The following is a 25,918-nucleotide window of genomic DNA, read 5'->3' as shown; positions in this document are numbered from 1 at the left end:
CTGTCTCCAGGCTGCTGCTGGTGTATCTCCATCAGAGCCCACAGTCCACTTGATCCCACCTTTTCTGTTTGCCCATTGTTTCTTCATTCTCTGTTTGGTGTGGGAGGTCCTTCTGTCTATGTGTTGCTTTTATTGGTTGATGAATAAAGAACTGGCTTGGCCTATAGCATGGGAGGAGGAAGGCGGGGTCAGAGAGAGACGCCAAGGAGCCGCCATCCGAGACAGAAGTGCTAAAACTTTGCTGGTAAACCACTGCCACATGGTGATACACAGATTAATATAAATGGGTTAAATTCATATGTAAGAGTTAGCAAATAAGAAGCTAGAACTAATGGGCCAAGCAGTGATTTAATTAATACAGTTTCTGTGTGATTATTTTGGGTCTAAGCTAGCCAGGTGGCCAGGATGAACAGGCGGGCAACAGCTGCTCTCAAGCACTGAGCCATCTCCTTCTTGCGTGTTTCACTGAAGAGGAAACATACTTAGCAGGAGAGGGAATAACAGGGTAATGGTGGACACTGTGATCATGTATATTCATGTACGAAAACACCACAGTGAAACACATCAGTCTGAACAAGTCACACACACAGAAAAGGAAAAGAGCATCTTAAAAGCTAAAAACAACATGAACCGATACAAATCCTAAGGACGGCAATTTAACATTTACTAAAAGTACAAATGTGATATGGGCACAGTATACCAGCAATTCCAGCAGTCTGGAGGTTGAGGCAGGAGGATTGCTAGTTTGAAAACCAACTTGGCTTACATAGAGCTTGTCTCAAAACAATATCAACGTGTGTCCCCTTTAACTTGGCATTGGGTTTCTAGAACTCTTGTGTTACAGGCATATTGCCCCAGTGTGAAGGGTTGTTTGTTATAATATAATAGTCTTTGAAATTCCAAGGGATTCGCTGTAGCTTAAATGCTGAGCAAGAGAGAATTTGTTAAATAAAATAATGTGCATTTCTACTGGGATTTCACGGTAGCCCTTAAACCTGGACAAACTATATACTGAAGATCAATATGTAATATGTACTTGACCTTCAAGTAGTAACCTTCAAGATTTATTATTGTTAGAAAGGTAAGATGCAGTGCCTTTATAAGAGTAATAGTTTGTGTACAATTGGGGAGGATATATCTATTGGCTTAGATATACAACCAATATCTTGAGCAGGGTTAAAGGTGAGCACAAGAAGGGAAGAGAGTTTTAAGGAAGGGATGAGGAAAGCAGTGGAATACACGGAACATGCAGGGCAGAAAAGAACCACCAGAAGGGGCACAAGCGGGGGCACAAGCGTGAGGGCACAAGCGGGGGCACGAGCGTGAGGGCACGAGCGTGTGGGAGAGGCACGGGGGGAGGGTGCAGCAAAAACAAAGCTGGCATGATAACATCATTATGAGCTCAGGATTTGGGATGTTGATTAAAGAATAGGAAAGCTTTCTTTTGCAAACCACGTTCTAGTTTTTTGTTGTTTTTTTTTTTCTATTGCTGTGGCAAATACCACGACCAACTCAGAGAGGAAAGAGTTTATTTGTCTTGCATTTATTGCTGGAAGTCAGGCTAGAACCCAAGCAGGAACCATGGAGGAACGGCACTTGCTGGCTTGCTTTCCCCGACTTGCTCATGCTACTTTTTTATACAACCCAGGACTGCCTGTCCAGGGGTGGCATCACCTACAGTGGCATGGACCCTCCCACACCACAACTGTGCCATATACACACACACTCACACCTCCAAGTGTGCATGCATAGAACACACAAAATAATATTCTTTCTCAGTGAGACAGCTACAACAGCTAAACAATCCTCATACTTGATGACACAGTCTTCTTTATTTACGGGTTCTGACTGTGGATCAAGAAGAAATATGGCTAGGTGGTAATGGTGCATGCCTTTAATTCCAGTATTTGGGAGGCAGAGACAGGCAGATCTCCATGGGTTCAAGGCCATCCTGGTCTACAGAGTGACTTCCAGGAGAGCCAGAGCTACATAGAGAGACTCTTTATGGAAAACCCAAAAACTCAATAATAAAAAAAGAAAAAAAAACACAAAGCAAACATACAAAAAAGAAGGTATATGTTGGGGGCTGTGTGTGTACTAAACACACATTTCTGTTATTAATTCTTTAAACAACACAGTTCAATGACTATTTGCACAGATTTACAAGGTATATGTAAGACACTTGCATATCTACACTTTGGTTCCAGGAGAGGGTTCTGGAACCAGTCCCCCATGGATCTCACAGAGCCAACTCACTGTTTCAAAGGACAGAATATGTCAGATCAGGTAGTACTGTAAACTCTTGTCCCTGTCATGGTGCCACACACACACACACACACACACACACACACACACACACACACACACCAACTACCTCCCCCTGTTTAATAGAGAAAACAAACACCACCAATAGTGAAGTCCAAACCTTTTTTTTTTTTTTTAAATAATCTTCTCCATCTCCTGATTTCTCCTGTTTCTATACAGGCTCGGTTTCCTCTTTCAACTTTAGAAAACAAGGTGACCTTCCTTTTCCTTCTCAAGCCCTTGAATTTTTATTTTTCCTTCTCAAGCCTTCTGTACTTTTAACCAGTTCTCTCTTTTATGCCACTATCTTCCATTTCTTTGCCTCTCCTTTGTCTTAGTTGATACCAGCACCGAGTCAGGAGCCTCAGCTTTGTCTCTCAGCAGTCTAACCTTTCCTGAACCCTCTTAGAGCTGCCTCCTGACCAGCTTCCTACCATGTCCCCATCCCTGTCCCACTGCCCAGGTCCTAGTCAAGCTTTTGTATCTTTTGCTTTTGTTTGTTCAGTTTGATTTTGGTTTTACGAGACAAGGTTTCTCTGTGTAGTCCTGACTGTCCTGGAACTCACAAAGGTCTACCTGCTTCTGCCTCCTGAGTGCTGTGATTAAAGGCATGCGCCACCACCTACCAGCATGGCTTTTGTATCTTTAATCAGGATTTTTATAATTACCTTACAATTTACTTCTGGCTTCCTGGCTCTGTCTGCCTTAGTCTATCCTTCATCTTATTCCACAGCAATTTTCTCCTGTGAGTCTGTGAACTACGCGTCCCCAAAAATCACACATAGTATAAATGTGATGATATTAAGAGATGAGACTTTTGGAAAGTCCCCATCAGAAGGCTGCACCCTCGTGGATTAGGGCACTTACAGAGGGCTCGAGGGAAGGAGGAAGTAGACTCAGCATTGTTTTGCTCTTCTATTTCTTCAGCTGTGTGAGAACACGTCTGAGGTCCAACCTGGAAGCAAAGATGTGGACCCTTACTCGATACTGGACCTACCTACACTTTGGTCATTTACTTCCCATTCTCAAGAACTAATGTAGCCAGGCAGTGGTGGTGCACACTTTTAGTTCCAGCACTTGAGAGGAGGAGACAGGCAGATCTCTGTGAGTTCGAGGCCAGCCTGGTCTACAAGAGCTAATCCCAGGACCTAAAGCTACAGAGGAAAAAAAAAAAACAAAAAGGAAAGAAAGTGTCGAAAAACAAAAAAGAAGGAAGGAAGGAAGGAAGGAAGGAAGGAAGGAAGGAAGGAAGGAAGGAAGGAAGGAAAAAAGGACTAATGTAATTTATGTAAATTCCTTTTAAAAGACCCAAACTATGGTATTATTCATAGTTTCTACTGTTATGCCCAAAATCTGGATCTCCAAAACATCACCAGGAGGCCTTACCAGATGTAAAAGCAGAGTCTTTATTTCAAGTTAATTCGGGTCCCTCTGTCAGTCTGAAGCTGCTCCATCTGTCTGTCTGTCTGAATCAACAGTGGCAACAACAGCAGCAGCAGGAAAAACACAGAAGAGACCCTGAGCAGAGAAAAGAGGGACTTCATACAGAGTAAGAGGCTTATGGAATTCCAAGCCTCTGGGCTTGTGCTTGGCTGCTCCCGAGTGGGGAAGGGGAATTCCAGACTTCCAGACTTGGGATTGGCTGTTCCCTATGACGTAAGGGAATTTTTCAGGCCTTGAGGAGAATTCCCAGCTACCAGTAACTGCCTGAAGGGAATGCTAAGCATGTAGGGGCTCCGTGATTGGTCAGTTTTCCCTCCTCAGTGATTGGCTGGTTTTGTGTCAGTGGCGGCGATAGTTCCGATTCTGGGGCCAAACTGTGTGCATTTCTTTAGTTCTTTTTACCTTTTGACTCTAATATTTGGACCAACGTGAATGTCTTTGGTATGCCCTGAATCTAAGGGCTTCGTGCTTTCTTCTGGTCCTGGTTTCAGGGTCCGGGGACTCTTCTCCGCCTCTAGGTTTGGGGACAAAGTGTCTCTTCCCCTGGCTCTGGCCCCGTTTTCTTAGTATGTTTCTTTCCTTGGCTCTGAATCTAGGGCCAGGCTGCTGGGGGTTGTGCTAGGACTATGGACTCATTGAATCTATGGAGGCCTGGGCCTCTCACCTACCACTCTCAGAAGGCAAGCCCAATGACAATTGCGTACATTAAATGTGAGTGGCGCCGTCTGCGCTTGAAGCCTCACTCCTGTTGTTGGCCTTTTCTCATCTTCTTAATCACCCTTCATGTCCAGCACTAATAAAATTTCCAGGAAAAAGCTTCCCAAGGAAAAAGAGCTGTGCTGTGATGATCTGAAAACATCTTTCCTCCCCATATCGTGACATCTTTGGGGAGATAGACTATTACAGTTATTTGTACCTCAAATATATCTGTCTACTCACATTTTAAATTATACTACTTAGAAAACTTGTAACAGTATAAATTTACCTTATCCTATGCTATCATTGCTGCATATAGTGAATTTTTATTATTATAAAGCCCTATAAGGCTATAATTTCTATTTTATTATTTTTAGTTTTTGAAGACAGGGATCCTCTGTGTAACAGCCCTAGCTGTCCTGGAACTCACTCTGTAGATTAAACTGGCCTCGAACTCACAGAGATTCACATGCTTCTGCCTACCAAGTGCTGGGATTAAAGGTATACACCACTACTACATGACTAAGGCTATAATTTTGGATTTAAATACTTAACATGTGTTAACTTGTTTGTTTGTTTTCGAGACAGGGTTTTCCTGTATAGCCCTGGCAGTCTTGAAACTTGCTCTGTAGACCAGACTGGCCCTAAGCTCAGAGATCTTCCTGCCTCTGCCTCCCCAGTGCTGCGATTAAAGACATGCCACAATGCCAGGCCTCCTAATATGTATTTTAAATAAAATATTCTAAAAATCATTTGAATTTACCCACATATTTATCACTGACAAGGGCCCATACTCTTTCTGAAAGATCCCTCTGGCTCACGCCTGTAATCCCAGCTCTTTTAAGAGTATAATGAGAGACTACCATAAATTCTATGCCAGCCTGGGCTAGACAGTGAGATCCCACCATGGAAAAAAAATAAAACAAACAAGGGGCTGTGGCAGGGAGAGAAAGAAACAAATTAAAAGCCAAACAAAGCAAGAACTCTCCCCCATTATACATCAGAACTCATTTTTTTTCACCCTTAGAAATGTCTTATATGGGTCAGCTGGTAGCAGATTCTCATTTTCCTTTAACGGGAAAGTATTTTATTTTACCTTTATTTCTGATGAGTATTTCCAGTAGACACAGAAATCTGGCTGGCAGGAAGTTTTTCTTTCAGTCCTGTAAGATGCCATTGTTCCTTCTGATGGGAAATCTGTGCTGCTCAGATTCTGTTCCTGTGGTTACCGCATGACTACCCCTCTGACAGCTTTAAAAGTCTCCCTTTATCTTCGCATTGCCAGAGCTGGGCTGTGATATGCCTACTTATTATTTTCTTTGTATTAATCCTGCTTAAGTTGCACTGAGGTTTTTACATCTGTCAACGTATGTCTTACTATACTGCTTCTCCCTTATCTTCTAGGGATGTGTTCCAAGACTCCCAGGAGATGCCTGAAACCACAGATAACAGCAAGTCAGACATATAATACAGATATAATATGTTACACACACACACACACACACACACACACACATATATATATCAATGATAAAGATTAATTCATAAGTTCAGCAAAATAAGAGATTAACAGCAACAACTGAAGGCTAGGGATGAAGCTGAGAGACAGAGTGCTTACTTCATAGTAACTAATAATAAAAGAGACTATTAACGGGCTGCAGATGTAGCTTAGTGATGGAGAGTTTGCCTAGCTAAGTATGGGTTTGGTTCTCACTCTCTCTTTCCCTCTCCATCTACTCTCAAAGTATCTTGTGGAGTATCAGGTGTGGTACTGCACAATTGTCATCCAGGTATGTGGAAGGCCAAGGCAGGAGGATCATGAGTGGGAGGCCGGCTTAGGGTACACAGCAAGACTCCGTGTCAAAGCAAATACAGAGGGAAGGCAAGGTGGCTCAGTGGGTAAGGCCACTGGCTGCCAAGTGTGAAGACCTGAGTTCTATCAGGACCCACATCGCAGAAGGAGAGAACTGACTCCTGCAAAGTGTCCTCTGATCGTCACAGAAGTGCCACAGTATGTGTGTTCCTCAACAAATCAATAAAAATAAGTGTGATAAAAAGATATAAATAGAATCTTATTGTACTGTACTAATATTTCTTACCGACAGCTGACAGTTGTAACATGAAGGGGCTGGCTGGTTGGCAAGCCCCAAAGAAAATCACACACAGGACTCCATAAGATTATAAACTGATTGGCCCATTAGCTCAGTCTTATTAACTAATTCTTACATCTTACAGTAACCCATAAGTCTTGTCTGTGTTAGCCATGTAGCTCAGTACCTTTTCCAGCAGTCAGCTCACATGTTGCTTCTTCGGTGATCTGGGCAGGAATGGTGGAGGGAGCTTCCTGCTTCCCAGAATTCTCCTGTTCTCATTTCATCACCTCTACTTCCTGTCTGGTTTTCCTGCCTATACTTCCTGCCTATACTTCCTGCCTGGCCAATCAGCATTTATTTAAAATATGATTGACAGATTACAGACAATTCTCCCGCACCAGATAGTAGGTAACAAGGCTGGGTGTATGTCTTCAAATACACCTCCTGTTTCACCCCTCTCTTTCTAATACTACACAGCACATGTGTTATGTTTTCTAATGTCGCCCACCAAGTCCCCAAGGCTTGCTCTTTCTTTCGTTCTTTCTTGCAACATTTTTTTCTCTGTGTATCTCCAAGTGCATAATTTCAACTGATCTATCATCAAGTTCATTGACTCTCTGTTGATCACCCCCATCTGCTGTTAACTGCTGTGGACTATGCTCATTGTTAATAAGGAGAACTGATTGGTCAATAGCAGGGCAAAAAGAGACTGGATGAGATAACCTGATGCAGAGAGAATGCTGGCAGGAAGAAGGGTGGAGTCAGAAGAGTAAGGAGAGATGCGAGTCAGTCACCAAACAAGCAGGATGCTAGCAGGAAGAAGGGTGGAGTCAGAAGAGTAAGGAGAGATGCGAGTCAGTCACCAAACAAGCAGGACAATATAGAAAATGAAGTAAAAGTCATGAGTCACTTGGCAAAGTATAGATAGAAATATGGATTAATTTAAGTGTAAGAGTTAGTTAGTAGTAAGCCTGAGCTACTGACCGAGCATTTGTAATTAATATAAGCCTCTGTGTGTTTATTTGTGACTAGGTGGTCAAGACAGAAAGTTTTTGTTTACAGCTAACCCTTACAATGACTGCTTTGCTCCTCTCTCCCTCTCCCCCCCCTCTCCTTTCCTTTCCTTCTTTCCTTCTATCTGTATAGTGCTGGAGATTGAACCCAGAGCCCTGTGCCTGCTCTGAAAGTACTCTAACACTGATCTACATCTCTAGGCCTTTCATGTAAGTCTTCAAATTCCAGAATTTCCATTTGAGTTTTTATTTCTCTGCTGAGGTTTCCTATCCACTCATTCTGAGTGGATTCTTTCTTTCCATTTATAAATATAATAGCTGCTTTAGAAGTTCTAGCTCCAGTTTCCACCATATGGTCAACCTCTATCCATGACTGTCTTTTCTGGTGGTAGGCTGTGATTCTCTCTTTCTCTACACACTGAGTTTAAAATCTATTCTGGGCATTGTAAGTAATGCATTCACTATAGCCTAGTTCTTCCTCTCTAGCTCTCACTCTTCTGGAATTTCTTCCTTAGATTTTCATCAGCTATGAGTGCCCAGACTTTGTCCTCTGACTCTTAAGACAATAAAGGACAGGTGTGGTGTCTTGGGTCTATAATCCCAGCATCTGGGAGGCAGATGCAGGAGGATTTCTGTGAGTTCATTGTTAGCCTAAACTATAGAATAAAACCCTATCTCAAAAAAGAAAGGGAGGGAGGGAAGGAAGGGAGAAAGGAAGGAAAGAAGGAAGGCAAGATTATGTACATGCACACGCACACACAGACACACACACACACACACACACACAATCCTATTTGCATTTTAGCCACTTTAAATGGCAGAGATTGGTACTGTCCTCATTTGCTTTCTCTTGCTCTAATAAATGCTATGACCAAAAGCAACTTGAAGAGGAAGAGTTTATTGCTTATTACACCTCCCAGGTCACTGTTATCACTGAGGAAAGTCAGAGCAGGAACTCAAGGCAGGAACCTGGAGTCGGGAACTGAAGCCGAGACCTTGGAGAAAAGTTGCTTCCCAGCCTGCTCCTCCTTCAGGCTATTTTCTTACACAGCACAGGACCATCTGCCCAGTGGAGGCACTGCCCGTAGGGGCTGAGCCCTCCTATGTCAGCCATTAAACAAGAAAGTACCCCTATAGACTTCCTCACTGGACAATTGGATGGAGGCATTCTTTCCAATGGAGGTTCCTTTTTCCCAGATGACCCCAGTTTGCATCAAATTGACAAACAATTAATCATCCAGGGATTTACCATCACTCTCAGAGCTGCTGTGAGTGAGAAGTTCTCTTTTTATTTTTTTTTAAATTTGTGATATTAGGCATCAAATCCAGAGACTCACATGCTACACCAAGTTACACCCAGAATCCCTAAATATTTAAATACTTGATTAACAAATAAAGATCATATATACAACATGATAGCAATGACTACGCCAATCAAATGAATTAACACACCTGTTACCACCTTAGCTATCAGAACTTACTGGATTTACAATGAAGGTGTGCGCCTTTGTATCACCCTCTTTTCTCTCTACTGATGTGATTCCCTTCTTCAAAAGATCAACCACCTTCTACTGCCGGCTTCGCTGTCCTTGAGAGGCCTAAGTAGCTGTCTTTGTTTTTCTATTTCATCTAGAGTTTTGTTTTGCAGAACTATATAGGTTGGGTTTTTTGTTGTTGTTGTTGTTTTTTTTTTTTGGTTTGAGGCTGACTTCAAACTGGTAATCCTCCTGCCTCAGCCTCCTTAGTGCTGAGATTACAGACATGTAGGACATAGCGAGTTTATGTTTACATCTTATCCAGAGTGTATAGTTTATTTTGTTCTTATATCTAGATGAATACACCGGGAGCTTACTCAGTTATTTCCAGCTCTCTGCCTTCTGCGCATGTGGGTGAATCATGCCTTCTATCCCCCTTAAGGGTAGGATGGCAACATATGAGGTGTGAGTGGAAGTTCTGCTCGCAATGTTCCAGACGGTGGCTCTACCATCAGCCTGGGACCTGAATGGACAGACACATCAACCGATCTTTGTTTTCAATGTATTCTGAACAATTAACAAATCATTTTTTTTATATTGAAGCAACTAAGATTAGGGAGTCATACGTTATTATAGCTTCTTCACCTGATCTATCCAGGCCTCATTTTGTTCTCATTTGTATTAGTTTCTGGGGCTGCTGGGACAATGCAGCTTTAGTGGATTAAAAATCAAAAAATATATCAGCGATCTAAAATCTGTCTGCAGGGCCTTATTCCTTCAGAGGTTCATGAGGAAAACATCCCCTTAACTTTCAGACTTCTGGGAGCTACCTGTGTTCCTGTCCTCCCTCTTCAGAGCTAGGTGTGACATTATCACTCCAGTCTCCTCTCTCCCTCTCCTTTCATGAAAGCTTGTGAGTGTGTCACACCTACTCCATTAATCCAAGACAACCATCCTATCTCAAGGTCCTCAACTGAGCCACATCTGAAAATTTTCTTTTGCTATGTAAGGTCACGTATTCAAAAGGCTGAGGATTCAATCATGGACATTTTGGGGAGACTAATATTCACCCTACCAAACAAAATGCCACCGTCTCTAACACAGTAATTCAGAGAGAGGAGGGGCTCGATAAGTGAGCATCAGTTAAATAAAATCTTGCTATTAGCATTAGCCCCACATGGGAGCTCATTAAAATGTAGCACTCTGGCCCACCCCAAACCTACTGAACCAAAATCTTCATTTTAACAAGCTCCCCAGGTGTGCCTCTTACTCAGGAAAGATGAGGTGTACTGGGGTGAGTCATTTAATCTAATAACAACGGCTAACACGGATTGAGCCCTCTCAACAGGCGCTTCCTGCGCTCTTCCTCACATACTCATGACCCACCTCTAACCTCAACTGCACAGAACATTTCTGCGGAGTGCAAATTTCAGGCAGATTCCTGAATACTCTCTGTCTCAGAGCCTTCTTCAAAGTTGAGGCACCCAGAAATGGAAGGCTTGCTTGATCTTCCTGGAAGAGACTTTCGTCAGTGAAAATGTAGTCTGAGGGATAAATCCCTCTGCTTCCCATTCTTGGAATGGGTAATTTCAAGAGGCTCTCCTATAGAAGAGACCTCAACTGTGCTCCCAAACCCTGGTTCTTCTTCCCTGGGATTGTCTGTAAAGAAGCTACCTATCTCCAGGTTTGTTTCTATGGCAAACACCAGTGTGGTACTTGTTCAGCATCAAGCCCTCTGCTGAATTCCATGTCATTTATAGCATGTTGTACCTGCATCAATTCTGTGAAAAGGTACTATTTTTACCTCTTTTTAGATGAATTTTAAGAGTCATGTATAGCAGCTCATGTCTGTAAACCCAGTCTCTCTGAGACAGAAAACTGCCAAGAATACAAGGCCAGCCTGGTCTACACAGTGAGGTTGTCTTAAAAAAATAATACACAAACAAAACCAGTGTGATGGTGTATGCCAGAAATCCCAGCATTCAGGTATAGCCAGTTCTAGGCTAGCTATACCTGGACTATAGGGTTGCATGAGGCCTCATCATAAAAAACAAACAACCCCCCCCAATCCATGAAATTCTAAAAGAATGTATTTTTCCCAACTTCAAGGAAATAATGAGTGATAGAACTCAACTGATAAGGACCAACTGACTTGACCTTAGAGCCTGTTCACTCATTGTATTCCATCTCTCCAGAAAGAACACATGGTAGCTTCCAATGCATAGAATTTCTCATATTACGACTGGAAAGGCTGGATACAGTGGTGCACACTTTTAGTCCCAGTGCTTGGGAGGCAGAGACAAGCAGATCTCTGAGTTAGATGCCAGCCTGGTCTACAGAGTGAGTTTTGGGACAGCTAGGGCTATACAGAGAAATCCTGTCTCAAAAAACAAAAGCAAAAATGACTGAAAAGAAGCATGGCCTTGTGCAAACACCTTGAGCCAGTACTAGGTGGGCTAAAGTAGGAGGACTGCCACAAGTCTAAAGTAGCCATAGCTATACAAGGAGACCCTGTCTCAAAAAGGAGGCCAGCAAGATGGCTAAGTGGATAAAGACACTTGCCTGCTGATCTTAGCTCCATCCCTGGTACCCACATAAAGGTGGAAGGAGAGAATCAACTCCACAATGTGTCCATCTGACCTCCAAATATGCCCATCACGTATACACACAACAACAATAAATAAAACTTTAAAACTACTAGCAAAAAGAATGAAATAATTAAAACTGAAAAGGATCAGGCCCTGGTAGGTGAGCCTGTGACCTTAGCTACTCAGAAGGCTGAAGGCGGGAGGCTTGAGAATTCAAGGTCTGTATAGGCTACTTAGCAAAGTCCAAGCCAGCCTGCTCAGCTTAGTAAGAGCTATCTCATAATAAGAAGAGGGAAGCTGTGGGGATGGGACAATAGGTCAAAGAGAAAAGTACTCCTGTTTCATCCTTCCTTCCTAATATCCCAAATCCCACACACCCCATTGTCAACATAGGAAAGAAATTCACTTCTAAATCCAAAAGTATAACCTAATGAGTCCTTGGGTCCTACCCACTTTTCCTCTCCTCTCCTTTCTCTCTCTTCCTCTTTCTTTCTCCTTCCTTTCTTCTTTTCTTCCTTCCTCCTTCCTTCCTTCCCTGCCTCCCTCCCTGCCTCCCTCCCTCCCTCCCTTCCTTTCTCCCTTCCTTCCTTTCTTAGACAGGGCCTTGGGCAGCAGCCCAAGCTGGTCTTGACTTGGCAATCCTCCTGCCTCTGCCACCCATTTCCTGGGGCAACAGGCATGAGTCAGTGAGACCTACTTTGCAGTACTTCTTAAAGGGGTCAACAAAACCGTCTTAAGCATTACAGTCAATGTGTCTTCTTCCCTTGCAATGCAATTCCCAGTCAATGAAAGGCTTGCAACATTGCTACTCATTAACTTCTTAAATACATTTTCCAAAAGCTTTTAGAAAGGCCTGCTGAATCTCTAAATGCAAAACTATCTTCAACAAGTACCCCCTGGCCATGAGGGTGGGTCGGTGGAAGTAACTTAAGTTAGTCCAATCAGACCAAAGGAAAGACTTGCATAAGCCCCGAATGTCTTCCTCCTCATGATGACAAGTGTGAACAAGAAGGCAGATTATACCATTGTCCATGATTGGAATTTTCCACAACGTGAGGAACTGGCCCAGAAGGAAAATGATACTGTAATGGCAGGGTGGAAAGAGAGGGAGGGAGAGGGACCAGGTGAAGTTGATGCTAGAATAGTGGAGCAGGAAGATGAAGAGGCATCTTGCTATGATCATGCTATGTCTGTGGGCCCTCTGGGCCGGGAGCTTTTCCCACTACACTATGACGCCTTTGTGCAAATCTGCTCAGCATCATGAGGTAGCAAACCCTCCAGCCAAGACGAAAGCACACAGCTGTGTCCTCACTCTTTCTTCAGCGTCTGTGTCTGGAGTAGGAGAAATGGCCCACGTGACATTCCCTGCTCCCCCACACATACAGATGACATCTGGAAATGCCATTGTGTGCTTCAGCAGCTGACTACAGCCGCAGCAGGCAGATCGTTTTTTACAGTTCTCTGCCTTACTCAGAGGCAGGGGCAGGATAAGGGAGTACTCAAAAACACAAGCTCTGGATGCAGGGTCTTGAGAGCAAATCCCAGCTTTGCACCCCTGTGACCTTGGCTTTGTATCTTAATTTCCTCATCAATAGACATGGAGTGTCCAAATCACAAAATGCATATTTTAGCGGTGTCTGGGAAATATAAGAGTTCAAATGCTACAGGGCTTTATCCTCTGTGTTTGGCTTTGGCAATGCTCACTGGGAATGTATTATCTTCAGGCATTGTTGTAGGGACGAAGAATATATCAATGAACAAAATAGCTTGTATTCCAGCAAGAGAGAGACCCAGAATTAACAATTAATATGAAATGAGAAAACAAAGCCAAGGAGGAAAAAAAAAGATAGCGAATGTTTTCTTTGGAAAGGAAAATGTAAAACAGAGCCAGGGGCAATAGGAAGCGGCAGGGTTTGCAAAGCTGACCAGTGTGGTTTTCTCTCAGAGGGGCCGTTGGAGCTGAGGCCTGAAGAGTGAAGGAAAGCTGGGCATGGTTTGCCAGTCTAGAATCACAGCATTTGAGAGGTATGGAGGCAGGGAAATCAAGAGGTCAGGGCTAACCTTGGCCATGGAGAGAATGTGAGGTCAACCTGAGACCCTGTCTCAAATAAACAAACAATAAATGCATGAACAGTCGGGCGGTGGTGGTGCATGCCTTTAATACCAGCACTCGGGAGGCAGAGGCAGGCGGATCTTTGTGAGTTCGAGGCCGGCCTGGTCTACACGAGCTAGTTCCAGGACAGGCACCAAAAACTACAGAGAAACCCTGTCTTGAAAATTCAAATAAATAAATAAATAAATAAATAAACAAACAAACTAATGAATAAATATCAAAAAGAATGAGGAGTTGTGGGGGCGCTTGGGGAGAGGGAAGCCGTGTAGGGTCTTAGGATGGGGCTCCAGGATAATGGGATGCACCCCTGTGAAGCTTTCTAAGGAAGGAGAGCAGTTGGTTGGCTCCCATGGAAGGAAGGTGAGCAGAGTGGACGGAGTGGAGTGAGGAAAACAATAGAGAAGAAGAGGGTCTCAGAAAGTCCACGAAGCTAAGCCAGGTCCTACACTGTAGGGCTTGTTCCCACTGTGTGGACTACAGCAGGTGCCCTGTGGGACACGCAGGGCTTTACAAAGGGCTGTCTTGTAACCTGTTGTGTTTTAAGGAGCCTGTAGGAGTTGTATGCAAAGAGAGACCATGACCAAGGAGGCCTGCTGGGAGCCCAGGACAGCAACTGTAGCGAGAGGTGAAAGTGGTACAGTAGAAGCAATGGGAAGGGTGAGGATGTGGAGACATCGGGGATCTGACGAACAGAAGTTTATGTCGGGCGCAAAGGCAGGAATAGCCAGGCATGATGGTGCCCACATGTAACCCCAGCTCTCCAGAGGCTGAGACGGGAAAGTGGCTGTGAGTTCTACACCAGCCAGAGCTACACAGGGAGACTCTCTAAATGGACATCTGTCACATAAGCTTTTGATACAAGCCACAATGATATAGGGAACCCCGCACAGAAGGTATGCCATCTTAGGGCATATGAAGTCACCCATGGAATGGGAAAGATGAGGTCAAGCCCTGGATTCACTTGGCTGTAAGAGGTTAGAAGGCTGGAGAAATGACTGAGCAGAGAAAAGCATTTACCACACAAGCCTGACAAACCAAATTTGATCCCTGGAAGTCACAAAGTGGAAGGGGGAACTCTTATCTCCATAGATACCATGACACTCATACAATAATATTTACACATCCATCCATCCATTTGTCTGTCTATCTATCTATCTATCTATCTATCTATCTATCTATCTATCTATCTATCTATCTATCTATCTATCTATCTATCCATCTATCCATCCATCCATCCATCCATCCATCCATCCATCCATCCATCCATCCATCCATCTATCCATCCATCTATGAGACAGGATCTGGCTGGCCTATAACTGGCTGGCCAGGTTGGACTCAAACTCAGAGATCCATTTGTTTTTGCCTCTCAATTAAAGGCATGCCTGACTTTTTTTGGTTTTCTTTTCTGTTGTTTGTTTGTTTGAATTTTATTTTATGTGTGTGGGTATTTTCCTGCACATATTGAAATTGAACCTGATGCCCCCAGAGGTCAGAAGAGGATGTCAGTTCTCCTGGAACTGGATTTACAGTTGTGAACTGCCATGTGATGCTGAGAATCAAGGGTCTCCTGGAAGAGCAACAACAGCAGAGCCACCTCGCTGCTCTCTTATAAATAAACTTTTTAAAAAGAGAGACAAGTGGAGGGCATTAGAGGAGACAGTTGAGGAACTGGCCTCTCTTTGAGCTTCAGAAGTCTGTTCTCCTTGTGATTCTTCACTGCTTCCTCCTTGTCTTCTGTGCTATGAGGCAGTCAATGGAAAGAAATAACTCCTGGAGATTTTCCAGGATGAAAATCATCTGTGACCTTGACAAGAGTAGTTCTGGTCTAGCGACAGGCGTGAAAGTGTGACTGGTGTTAAATGGAGAGAGAATAGGAGAGGCATGCAGGATTGCTACCGACCCAGGGGATGTGCAGTCAGGCAAAAACAGTAAGCAAAGATTACAGAAGACCATGGAGTCCTTGAAAAAACACTCATGCACATGTATGTATACCCATGAATAGAGACAGGAAAATATGTAACAGGTCCCCAGACCTTCGCACACTGATGCCATGTTAAAAGCACCAACATACAATTCTGATCTAAGAACCCAACAGAAAGACCCCTACACCTGCCAAAAAGCAAGCACAAAGACCTAATCCATCATAGTCCACAGTTCTGGGAAAGCCCTTAAGTGTAATAACTTTGCTTTCTTGCTTTTTCACTTCTATGGCTCTGCTTATTGCTAACCATTTTTACTAACTGAAGTATGTCAACCAGGATATAAAATTTTTTGTGCATAAAAAGTGAAGAATGGTAAGCAAGTAGCTACACAGTTTGGGTAAGTTCCCTGTGTAGCCCACTGGTAGGTGAATAAAGACTTTCTATTGGCTTTAAGAGTCTGTGTGTTTAAGTAAAAACATTTTTGTACTAATGTGAATGATTCTGATGATGAGCAGGAGGTGGGGCTAAGTTCAGAAGCTATTAATGGATGGTTTTGTTATAAGTATTTGCCTCTAAACCTTACCTGTGAAAGTCATCACACACACACACACAGAGAGAGAGAGAGAGAGACAGAGAGAGACAGAGAGAAAGGCTCTCATGAACCCACACTCATCTATACACAATATACGTATACATAACAATAATAAAAACAGTAAAAGCTTTTTTTTTTTAAATCTGTTTTTCATTACTATAACAAAAGAAGGTAGACTTCTTTATAAAGAAAGGTATAGTTTGGCTCAGGGTTCTGGAGATACAGGCCTGGGAGGGTAAAGCCGGCCTTGAAGGTATAGAGCATTAGCTGGCAAGAGACAAGGATGCTAGAACCTGCCTCGTGCCTGCTGATAAAGCTACCAGGATTCACTCGTGGGAATGTCAACAATAACTGCCCCCAGAGCCAAGCAACTGCCCTCATGGGGAGTTCAACTACATCCCTCTGCCAAAAGGATTTTTCCAGTGTGCTCTATTGACTGCTTACACCCCGACACAGAGAAGTAGGGCAAACTGGGAGACCCTCACATAAGAATCTTGCACTACTACCATCTCCTGTATGCAACTCTGCCTTAATCACATGCAAGGGGAGTGAATGAGTTTATAGGCCAGAGAAAACTTATGGAGGGAAGCGCAGTCTATAAGGCTGCAGGGAAGTGCTTGTTACTGGTGGGTAAAAGCTTCCCTGGGATGGCCTATTGGAGGGGGAGGAGAGTCCACAATCCTGTGGGTATCCACTCACCTGTGTTCTGTAAGAAAACCCAATATAATCATTGGTTAGTCAGAGTGAACTTAGGCCTTTATTTTTTGCTGGGACATTGCTTGTATTTCCCCCTGGGAGGGGGTGGGATAAACAACAAGGGACTCCATAGTAGTCAGAGTTTTTCCTTTCTTTTGTATACCAAAGTTTCTGTCCCGCCTAGTTCCATAGCTATTCAATCCCAAAGAAACACAGAGGTCTATATTAATTATAAACTGTTTGATCTATTAGCACAGGCTCATTATTTACTAACTCTTACAACCTAAATTAACCTGTAATTCTCATCTATGTTTAGCCACGTGGCTTGGTACCTTTTCTCAGTGAGGCACTCTCATCTTACTTTCTCTGTGTCTGACTGGTGACAGCATCTCTCCCTTTCCTCTTCCCAGAATTCTCCTAGTCTGGTTGCCCCGCCTATACTTTTTGCCTGGTTACTGACCAATCAGCATTTTTATTAAACCAATAGGAGTGACAAATCTTCACAGTGTATAAGAGCACTATCCTACAGCATTCTTTATGTGTGCATATGTGTGTATACATATTCATATGTGTATATGTTGGGGGCACATATGTGTACATGCATATGGGGGCCTGAGATGGATGTCAGAAATTACGAGCAGGTTGCCCACCAAACATTTCCATGGCTTCTGGGAATTCAAACTATTGTCTTCTTACTCGTGCAGTAAACATAGACTGAACAGGGACTCGCAGATTAAATGATACCCTCATGTGCTACCAATTGAGCCATGCCGGCCTATTCTTTTCCCATCTCACAATAGGGATTAAATTTCAACTACATAAAGTCATGGAGTCATTCAAATAAAATCCTACCTGTAGCAATAGACAACTGGGAAGCATCCTGGGGAGGCATCCTGGTGCTGCATGTGAGGTATAGGATGGGTATCCAAGGAACAGAAGTGTAGGCAGCACCTGAACAGAAAGATCCAGAGCATGGAGGGTGCAGTAGGCAGAAGGTGAAGCCTTTTGTCAAATTGCCTTCATTTCCTCCTTGAAGTAAACAGCAGGGCTTTTGGCTCAGAGTGTGGAACAAGGAGGGTGTCTGAGGACAGAAGGTGCAATTTAGTTATTTCAGAGTGTGGGAAAGGAAAGTCCCCGGGGATATGCAGAAGGACAGTGCTGAGAGCCCACTGGAGACTTAGGATCATAAATTTAGAGTGGCGACAGTGTAGCCTGGTTATTTTAGTTCAGCATGGCAAATAGGAGAGGAACTGTGCTTTGCCAGGAAGTCCCAGGAACCAGGTGAGGGGCGCACGTATACAAACCATGGTGTCTGCTGTAGCTGGGTAGGAAGGGTGTGAGGACAAGATGGAACTGTGAAAAAGGAGACTAGGGGGCCAAACTGAGTCAAAGAATTGCTCAAATATGGTTATTGGAGCCCATAAACTAGAAGAGAAAGAAATGTTGGACAGGAAGTAGGGTGCAGGACAAGAGTTCAGAAATGGCTTTGGTATCTGGTGTTCCAAAGGTCTAGGGTACCCACACAACAATGGAGAGGTTCAGAGACTAGGGTCTCAGATGGGCCACTTACCTACCTGATCGCTAAATTCCTTAGCAGTGTTAACAGTGGTGGGGTGGGGGTGGAGAGTTGTGAGTCAAACGTGTGGGACTCTTGGAGCGTGAAGGAGAACCAGTCAGCAGGAAGGCGCGAGGCGGGGTGAGCATAGCCTGGGGGCAAGGTCTAAAGCTGCAGGCTGTGGGGAGAGGCCGACTAATTTAGGGACCGACGCCCGCTGCTGACTACACGTTCTCAGTTCCACCCTGGAGGCGCAGTAAACCTCATCCCCTCTGGAGCGAAGGGGCATTCAGGGTAAAGGATTTATTCAGGGTCCTGGAGTCAGAAGGAAACAGGCATCAGCCAGACCTTTTATTTCCGTTTCTCTGCTTCCCAAATACCAACCCAGTGTTTTGGATATTTAAAAGAACATATAAAATGCCCTTGTTCGCCGCCGCCTTTACACAACCAGTGCCGCTCAAGGACAGGACTGTGGTAACCATGGCAGTGAGCAGAGGGTGGTGAAGAGGTGGTTTTTAAAATGGGGTGAACCTCAGGCAGGCAGCACACAGAGCTGGAACCTCTTGTCCTCTTTGGGGCCCTTTGTTCATTCAGCTTAACTGTAAGGAAAAGCTGAATTCCTCCCTGCCAGGAAGCAAGCCTGAAAGGAAAGGGTTTGCCTCTTTCGAGGTGTGTCCCTGGGAATAGGTTTTCGGGGGCCAGTAGGGAAAGTTGGGGCAGCCGGCATAAACAGGACAGTCTGTGGTGACGAAGAAGCCAGCTCTCTTGCTCCCTGGGTGTAGAGTTCTTAGGATCTGTCAACTGTCACACCACCTCTTTCCAGACAGGTGGCCGCTCATGGGGGTGGCCCAGAAGCCTGGCCAAAAAGGCTGCCAGGCCCTGCCTTCGCAGGGAGGTATGGGGGAGCAGAGCAGATGAGGGTAGAAGAGACAACAGCCAAGGAGAGAGCCGCTGGCTTAGGAGCCTCAAGGGCCGTCCTTCCGAAGACGCGCCCCAAGCGGTCGCAGGGCAGGACAGGGCAAACTAGGGCCACATGGGCACAGGGAAGTCCCATGACTGCAGTGTTTCGCCGCAGGTTTCCCAGCTGCTCCAGGCAGGAGGGAGGCAGGCCCGGTGATGGGCGAGAGGAGGAAGAGAGAGGAGGAGGGAAGTAAACAAGAGACCACGGAGAGAGCCAGTTCCCGGTGTTCAGAGAACACCAGCCGCCTCCGGTCCCGGTGGGTGGCTGCATGTGTGGAAATGAAACAGGGAGTAGGAGGGAGAGTGAAGAACAAGCACACTCTTTTTTTGCCTGTCATCCACTCACCTCGCCTTCCCGACCCTGCAGCCCACGTCCCTACTGGGGTAGGGGCGGTAGAAGGTGGGAGGAAGACAGTTCGCCAAGCACCCACCCCCTAAGTACGAGCAACTGTCGGTGAATCAGAACTGTTTCAGCCGCCTGTCACCTGCGCTCACTCGGGAGGGGAACGTGGCATCATCCTTGGGACGTGGGACTGGCGACAGGAGGGGGCGGGGGACCCAGCGGTCAGGACGTGGGTGTGTCTACCTCCCAAAGTCTAGAGGGGACTTCGGAGAGAATGGGTGGCACCAGGGTGGGGGGGGGGGCGGAGAACGACGGGACACTTGGAAGCAGGGGAGGCGATGAGAGAGGGCGGGAGTGTCCTGTGGTGGGAAGCGCCGGGGAGCGGCGCCGATACTGAGGGGCGGCTGCTGCTGCCGCCAGTGCGCGGGGTTATGCGAGGTAACCGAGCCTGGAGGAGGAGGGAGGCGGCGTGGGCCGCGGGCCGGGGTGTCTGGCGCTCGTTGGACAAAGAGATGATGAAACGTGAGCGCTATATTTACCAAGGGGGTGGAGACGGGTGGGAGGGGGGGTAAAAAGGACAAACTGTTCCACAACAACCACAGGAAACACAGCCCTTCTGACTCACCCAGAGGGCCGCGCCGACCCCTGTGCAAGCTTAGCCCCGAGGCAGTATCGGAGCTGGGGGGGGGGGGGAGGCGGGGGTCAGAGGAGAGGGGCACTGGTACCGAACCGAGCCCGAGTACCCGGGCTGGGAATGGTTTGACTTATAAATAAAAGGCACACACTGGGTCGAAAGGCTGCAGGCGTGTGCACGTAGCTTTTATGGGGCAGGGGAAGGCGCGGAAAGATATTACTGTTTTTTTAGCCGCGTGGCCGGGTCATCGGGGGAGAGATTGTGCCTGCAGTCGCCGAGAGCACGATTCCTGCAAAGTCATCTTCACCCGCACAGCCTGGTCGACCGGTCAGCCCGCCCCGCCCCGCCCGGAGACAGCAGCACCAGCCACCCCCACCCCGCGCTTTGCTCGCAGCGCCCAGAGTTGGGGTGCGGTGCTGACTATGTTTAGAGGCTGATGTCATCGTGACACCCTACTCTGCAGTGTTCCCAGGGGTACCGCGGGGCAGGTTTTCCTGATCTTCGAGGATGTGGGGGTGGAAGGTGGCCTGCCTTCTCAGCACACCTCACACCCATGGTACCCCAGAGAGTTAAAAAAAAAAATCTCTCTAGAGTTATGAAACAGGGCGGTGCGCGCACGTGGAGGGTGCAAATCTAGTGGCTAGCGCCCCGAGGGGCCAGCAGTCCTCCCTAGTTGCTCCACCCCCAGCTCAGGTATGGGGGCTAATTTCAAGGTTAGCTCACGTGGGCGCGGGCGCCCGGAGCTCCTTGCACGAGTTTGGGGCGGGTTCCTCGTCCCCCAATCTAGGGCAGTTTGTTCAACTGCAGCAAAGGGAGCTTGATGTTCCAGCAGGGAAGGGATTTCTGAGAACTGGGACTGTCCTCAGATGAACCTGCCTCCTCCGGCTGCTGCTGCGGCGGCCGCCTGCGGAAGACTTTTTAAAAGGGCGATGCCAGGCCCAGACGCTCGGCGCGCAAGTGGCTGAACCGCCCGCCACTCTGCGGCCAGAGCAGAGCACCCGCCTCCGAGCAGCGAGCTGGGCCGCTCTGAGCACAGGGGGCTGCGGGCTAAACTTATCCTCCTGCATATGCATGAACGGATGGCCTTTCCGCTCTGCAATGGAGAGGCCTGGAGTTTTGCGGTAGGCTGCTGAGTGGAGAGAGAGAGAGTAAAGTAGGGCGTCGTGTAAGTTTTCGCGCTTGCCGGAGCTCCCCGCCCCCTCCAGACACTGGGTGTTAACTCAACCTGGCCACAAGCAGTTCGCCAGATCCGGCTTTATCGGATTGTGTTTCAGTTCCAGGGACATCACTGTAGTGGAGAGTCCACTCCTTCACTCCTGTCTATGTCCTCGCTAAGCCCACCAACTTCCCAAATTCTGCTTTCAGTAAAACGAACGTAGCTTTCCCCAGTAGGCCCTTTAAGTGTACTGGGTGGGATCGCAAAAGCTGCAGAGCCCGGGCCTGGAAAGGGAGAGGTGTGGATCCTGCTCAATGTGAGGTCTGACACGTGATCCCCTACCCCCAGCGGGCCATCTGTTCTTCTTCCTTCCCGCCGGGAGGCTGGCAACTCTGTCCAGGCACAGTCCACGCCTCCCAGCAGGAAAAGACAGCGAAAAGCCAGAATCCGCAGAGCCCTGAATCTACAGCATATGAATTTAGGCTGAACTTCGGGCCTAGAGCAGGGGCCATACCTGGCCATCTGTGTTTTAAACGGAGTGCCAGGTGATTAGCCCCACCCACCAAGGTGGGGAAGCCCTGCTTCGGGTCTAAATAAATCTCCAGGGAGGAATCAGCAGCATTAGCCTGGAAATACCTTATTGGGGCTTACCTAGGAAAACGAACAGATTCTAAGCTTCCAGGCCCTACCTACAGACCAGTGAAAGAAATGGGTGGTGGTGAGATTATGAAATTAGGAAATAAGGTATGTTAACTTTAGCTTTTGGGAGGTGCTACAGTTGGAGACTACCTTAGGATCCTGTTTTTAAAAAGAATTAATTTGGGGGGAAAATGCGTTCTCGTTAAATACCGGATTAAGGTTCTCCAACCTTCACTGCGGTAACCCGTGGTGTTAGCAGACAAGGTGAGCCTGAGAGAGCAAATCTTACTCTAGGAGCCTTGCCCCAGGATCTTTGAGACAGTCTCCAGCATTCCGGTACTGGATTCCTCAGTCTCCCTTCCTCTTCCTCCCTAGTACTGGGATTACACCTGTCCTTTAGGGACTTTTAAAGACCCCTGCGTGGCAAGAGTTTGAGTCTCCTGTGTTAATCTAATCCTATCAGTCGGCAGATAAGGAGGTGGCTCAGAGGGTTAGGTGAGGTCACAGGTCTCTTCTTAGGCCCCAGAGGCCTATAGCCTTCAGGCACTGTCTTGTACTACATCATTAATGATAATTACTTTAGGAAGCCTTGTAAAAAACGGCTCATTGTTCTGACTACAGGCTGGTAAACCAGAGCCTGGAGAACTTGGATAATAAAACCTAAACTCAGGGAGAGTGCAGAGAGGCAAACAATATAAACAAGAAGCAGTTATAGTCTCGGAACTCCACTGTTCCTCTGGGTGGGGATATTTGGAGTAGAGATGTATAAAGACTAACTTGGGAAAGCATAATATTAATGGGGTAAATTGCCAAAATTTAATTGAGACAACCACATGCTGGCTAAATAGCATAAGCTGGTTTTAATCATAAAACTATTATAGTACATTCCAACACAGCAAGGAAAATATTGTTGAAAAATACAAGGGAAAAATCATGATGTAGGATTTATTACCTGTGCTATCAAACACATGTATTTTTTTTAACACGTAGTACTCCTTTAGGACAGACTCCCTTTGTATTTCTGACCTCATGCATGTCTCGCAGTCAAGAACATAAATATCTGAGAAGGAATGGTAAGGAAAGGGTCTATGGTGCACAATGCAAGAATTGCTGGATTTGAAAACTTTCTCTAAATCAAGTAGCAGTTTGTTTGCAAATCTGTGAGAGAAATTCACACGGATGAAATCTGCTTTCTCCATCTTTATTTTTTTATTTTCATTTTTTTGAGGCAGGGTTTCTCTGTGTAAAAGCAGTAGCTGACCTGGAACTAGCTCTTGTAGACCAGGCTGGCCTCGATTTCACAGAGATCCTCCTGCTTCTGCCTCCCGAGTTCTGGGATTAAAGGCGAGTGCCACCACCGCCCGGCTCGATCTTTATAACTGAATCGAGGGTATCAGAGAACTCAGTCCAAACTACATGAAATTAAAGGGCACTGAAGAGAAGGCAGAAAGAAGTAAGGAAATTTAGAGATTAAATATAAAAAAAACCTCTGAGGTTACTGTATTCAAATTCAGGCCCATAATCTTTAAGGAAAGATGCAGGCTTTTCTTTTTCTTCAACTTTTTTTTTTCTGAGAATAATGCTGATCTTAATCTTAAAGTTTTTGTTAGCCACTCAGCCCTAGACCAGAAGAGACTTAGATGAGTGTAACTCATGCCTGTGGAAACACAGGTCTGGGAGGCTGTGTAGGCACTGATCAGGAGGCTCCTGGAGGAAGCCAACTGGTTATCTGTGCTGTGTCCTAGGAGGCAGGCAGAGGTGCAAATTCCAAGAATCATGTATCTTAGGGACAGAGTTTATATTCTACAAAAAAAGATCACAAATTAGGTAAAAATCAATCCCTCCTCCTTCCTTCCCTTTATTTCTTTCCTTCCCTCTCTCCCTCCCTTCCTTTCTTTCTTTTTTGGAGAAAGGCTCTCACTCTTTAGTCCAGGCTACCCCCAGGCTGGTCTCTTCAAATGCTCCATCCTCCTCAGTCCCTAACTAGGACTTCAGGTGTGCACCATCATGGCCAGCTCCTGGGAATTCTTCCCTGAAATTAAGGATCTTAGAATGCAAAAATAAATAAATAAATCCAAGATGGCTTCCCTGTTACAGTGTGAACTATACATCTACTTGCATAAGGGTGTGGGTGTGGGCCTGGCACAGAGCAAGACTCCATTCTTTCATGGGGTGGGATACTGATGTGATGGTGGTAATTCTCCACAGGCCAGTCCCTCCTTTCTACTGGTTCTTTCCCCAGGAAATGATCTTGTGTGGTCTTTCCCGCAGCACTTTAGAAGCCAAAATAGTCTGCTCTAACCTTCAAACTGGAAGGATTCATCTGAAACCCAGAAGAACCCGGTGGAAGCATCCCAAACCTTGAAGATGAATCAGTAGTGGGAGTCAGAGTTAGATACTGTAAAATTAGCATCTCATAGAAACATGAGCCTTTCATACACAGAATAAGTAGACAGATTTTTGAATCAGCAGTGCTCCTGCTAGCATGTCCCTGTTATGGATAATGGCCTTTGATTCTTTGCTCAGCTACAAAGATGGAAAAACAACCCCAGCATTCATGGCAAACCCACACTAATTGTTAATCAAGTAATGCCACAAGATTCAGTTAGTAAGGATTTCTGGCTGATTCCAGTTCTTAAGAATCTATTTAACATAGTTAATATTTCACAGGGGCTTGGTTCTTCTAAAGCCGAGCTGGGAATCAGGAACCCTGTGGTTTCTATTGAGTTCTGCCACTATCTACCTGATAAAGCAGAAAAGCCTTGCTTGTTCTTCAACATTTGTAAAGCAAGAGGAAGGAAATGTGCCCGGAAGGAATTGGGAGGAGTCCCTGAAAAGAAAAGGATTTTTAAAGTTATGCAAATGAAGAGTTTCGCTTCCCTGGGTTTAGTGACACTCGGGGCAGTAGAAACACTGGGGCAGAGCAAAATACCAAGGCGTACATTGAATATGGAACCAGATCTTTTGTTAGCTGTGGTTTTTTTTTCGATGAATTTCTAATAGTTTATGTATGGGACGAGGAACTTTTAATCATCTCCAAAGTGCTGCAATTCAAACAAGAACGAATAGATTCTGTCGCTTCAGAGTTTGTCCTTGGACGACGTGACCTGCCATACTGAGGGTTTGTTTAAAACTATAGATTCACACTGCATTTATTAATCACCCATCCTCCCATCTATATTTCAGGGTTACCACCAGCAACGCAAAATGTAAAGATCTGTCCAGTTTCACACCAGCTCTGCAGGTTTACAAGTGTCGGGCGCTAGCTTTCGGAACGCTCTTCTGATTGGCTGAGCCAATGCCAGTGACATCAACCAACTTACTTTTGATTGGAAGGCTGGTTGCTGGGACTGTAGCGTTTGCAGGAAGTCACTTAACTGTTTGAGGGCTGGAAACCTGAAGCTGAAGTTCTGTTTCGTCCCTAGGGACGGGTGCAACCGCCTGGGGGAAGACACGTCCCCAAGCCACGCCAGCCGGCACGTGGGCCGGGAGGCGTGGGCGCGCGCGCGCGGACCGGGCGGCATCCGCGGGAATGCGCCGCCCGGCTCGGAGCAGTTTCCCTTTTAAATGTCAGCGTTCGGGACTGGAGGGGCAGCACGCGGCGGCGGAACGGAACGGTCGGATTGGCCGCGCGCCGTAGTTCTAGACGCACCTCTCCACCGAAGGGCCCTTCTGACTGGCAGGGGGAGAAAGTAA

General features: G+C 45.9%; 1 long non-coding RNA gene across 1 annotated transcript; it reads right to left on the bottom strand.

Moving 5' to 3' along the window:
* Positions 1-493: 493 nt before the first annotated feature.
* On the bottom strand, positions 494-25,737 carry LOC125403406 (uncharacterized). Its single transcript, XR_015738372.1, has 5 exons — positions 25,546-25,737; positions 17,788-18,016; positions 5,540-5,876; positions 3,691-3,822; positions 494-3,259 (listed from the first exon to the last, which is right to left on the bottom strand). It is a non-coding gene; the product is annotated as an uncharacterized LOC125403406 (long non-coding RNA).
* Positions 25,738-25,918: the final 181 nt, after the last annotated feature.

The sequence above is a fragment of the Myodes glareolus genome, chromosome 7, assembly GCF_982192425.1.
Source record: "Myodes glareolus chromosome 7, mMyoGla1.1, whole genome shotgun sequence".
In the NCBI taxonomy this organism is placed as follows: Eukaryota; Metazoa; Chordata; class Mammalia; order Rodentia; family Cricetidae; genus Myodes; species Myodes glareolus.
The sequence above is the reverse complement of the archived record's forward strand: the minus strand, read 5'-3'. Positions and strand labels throughout refer to the sequence as shown.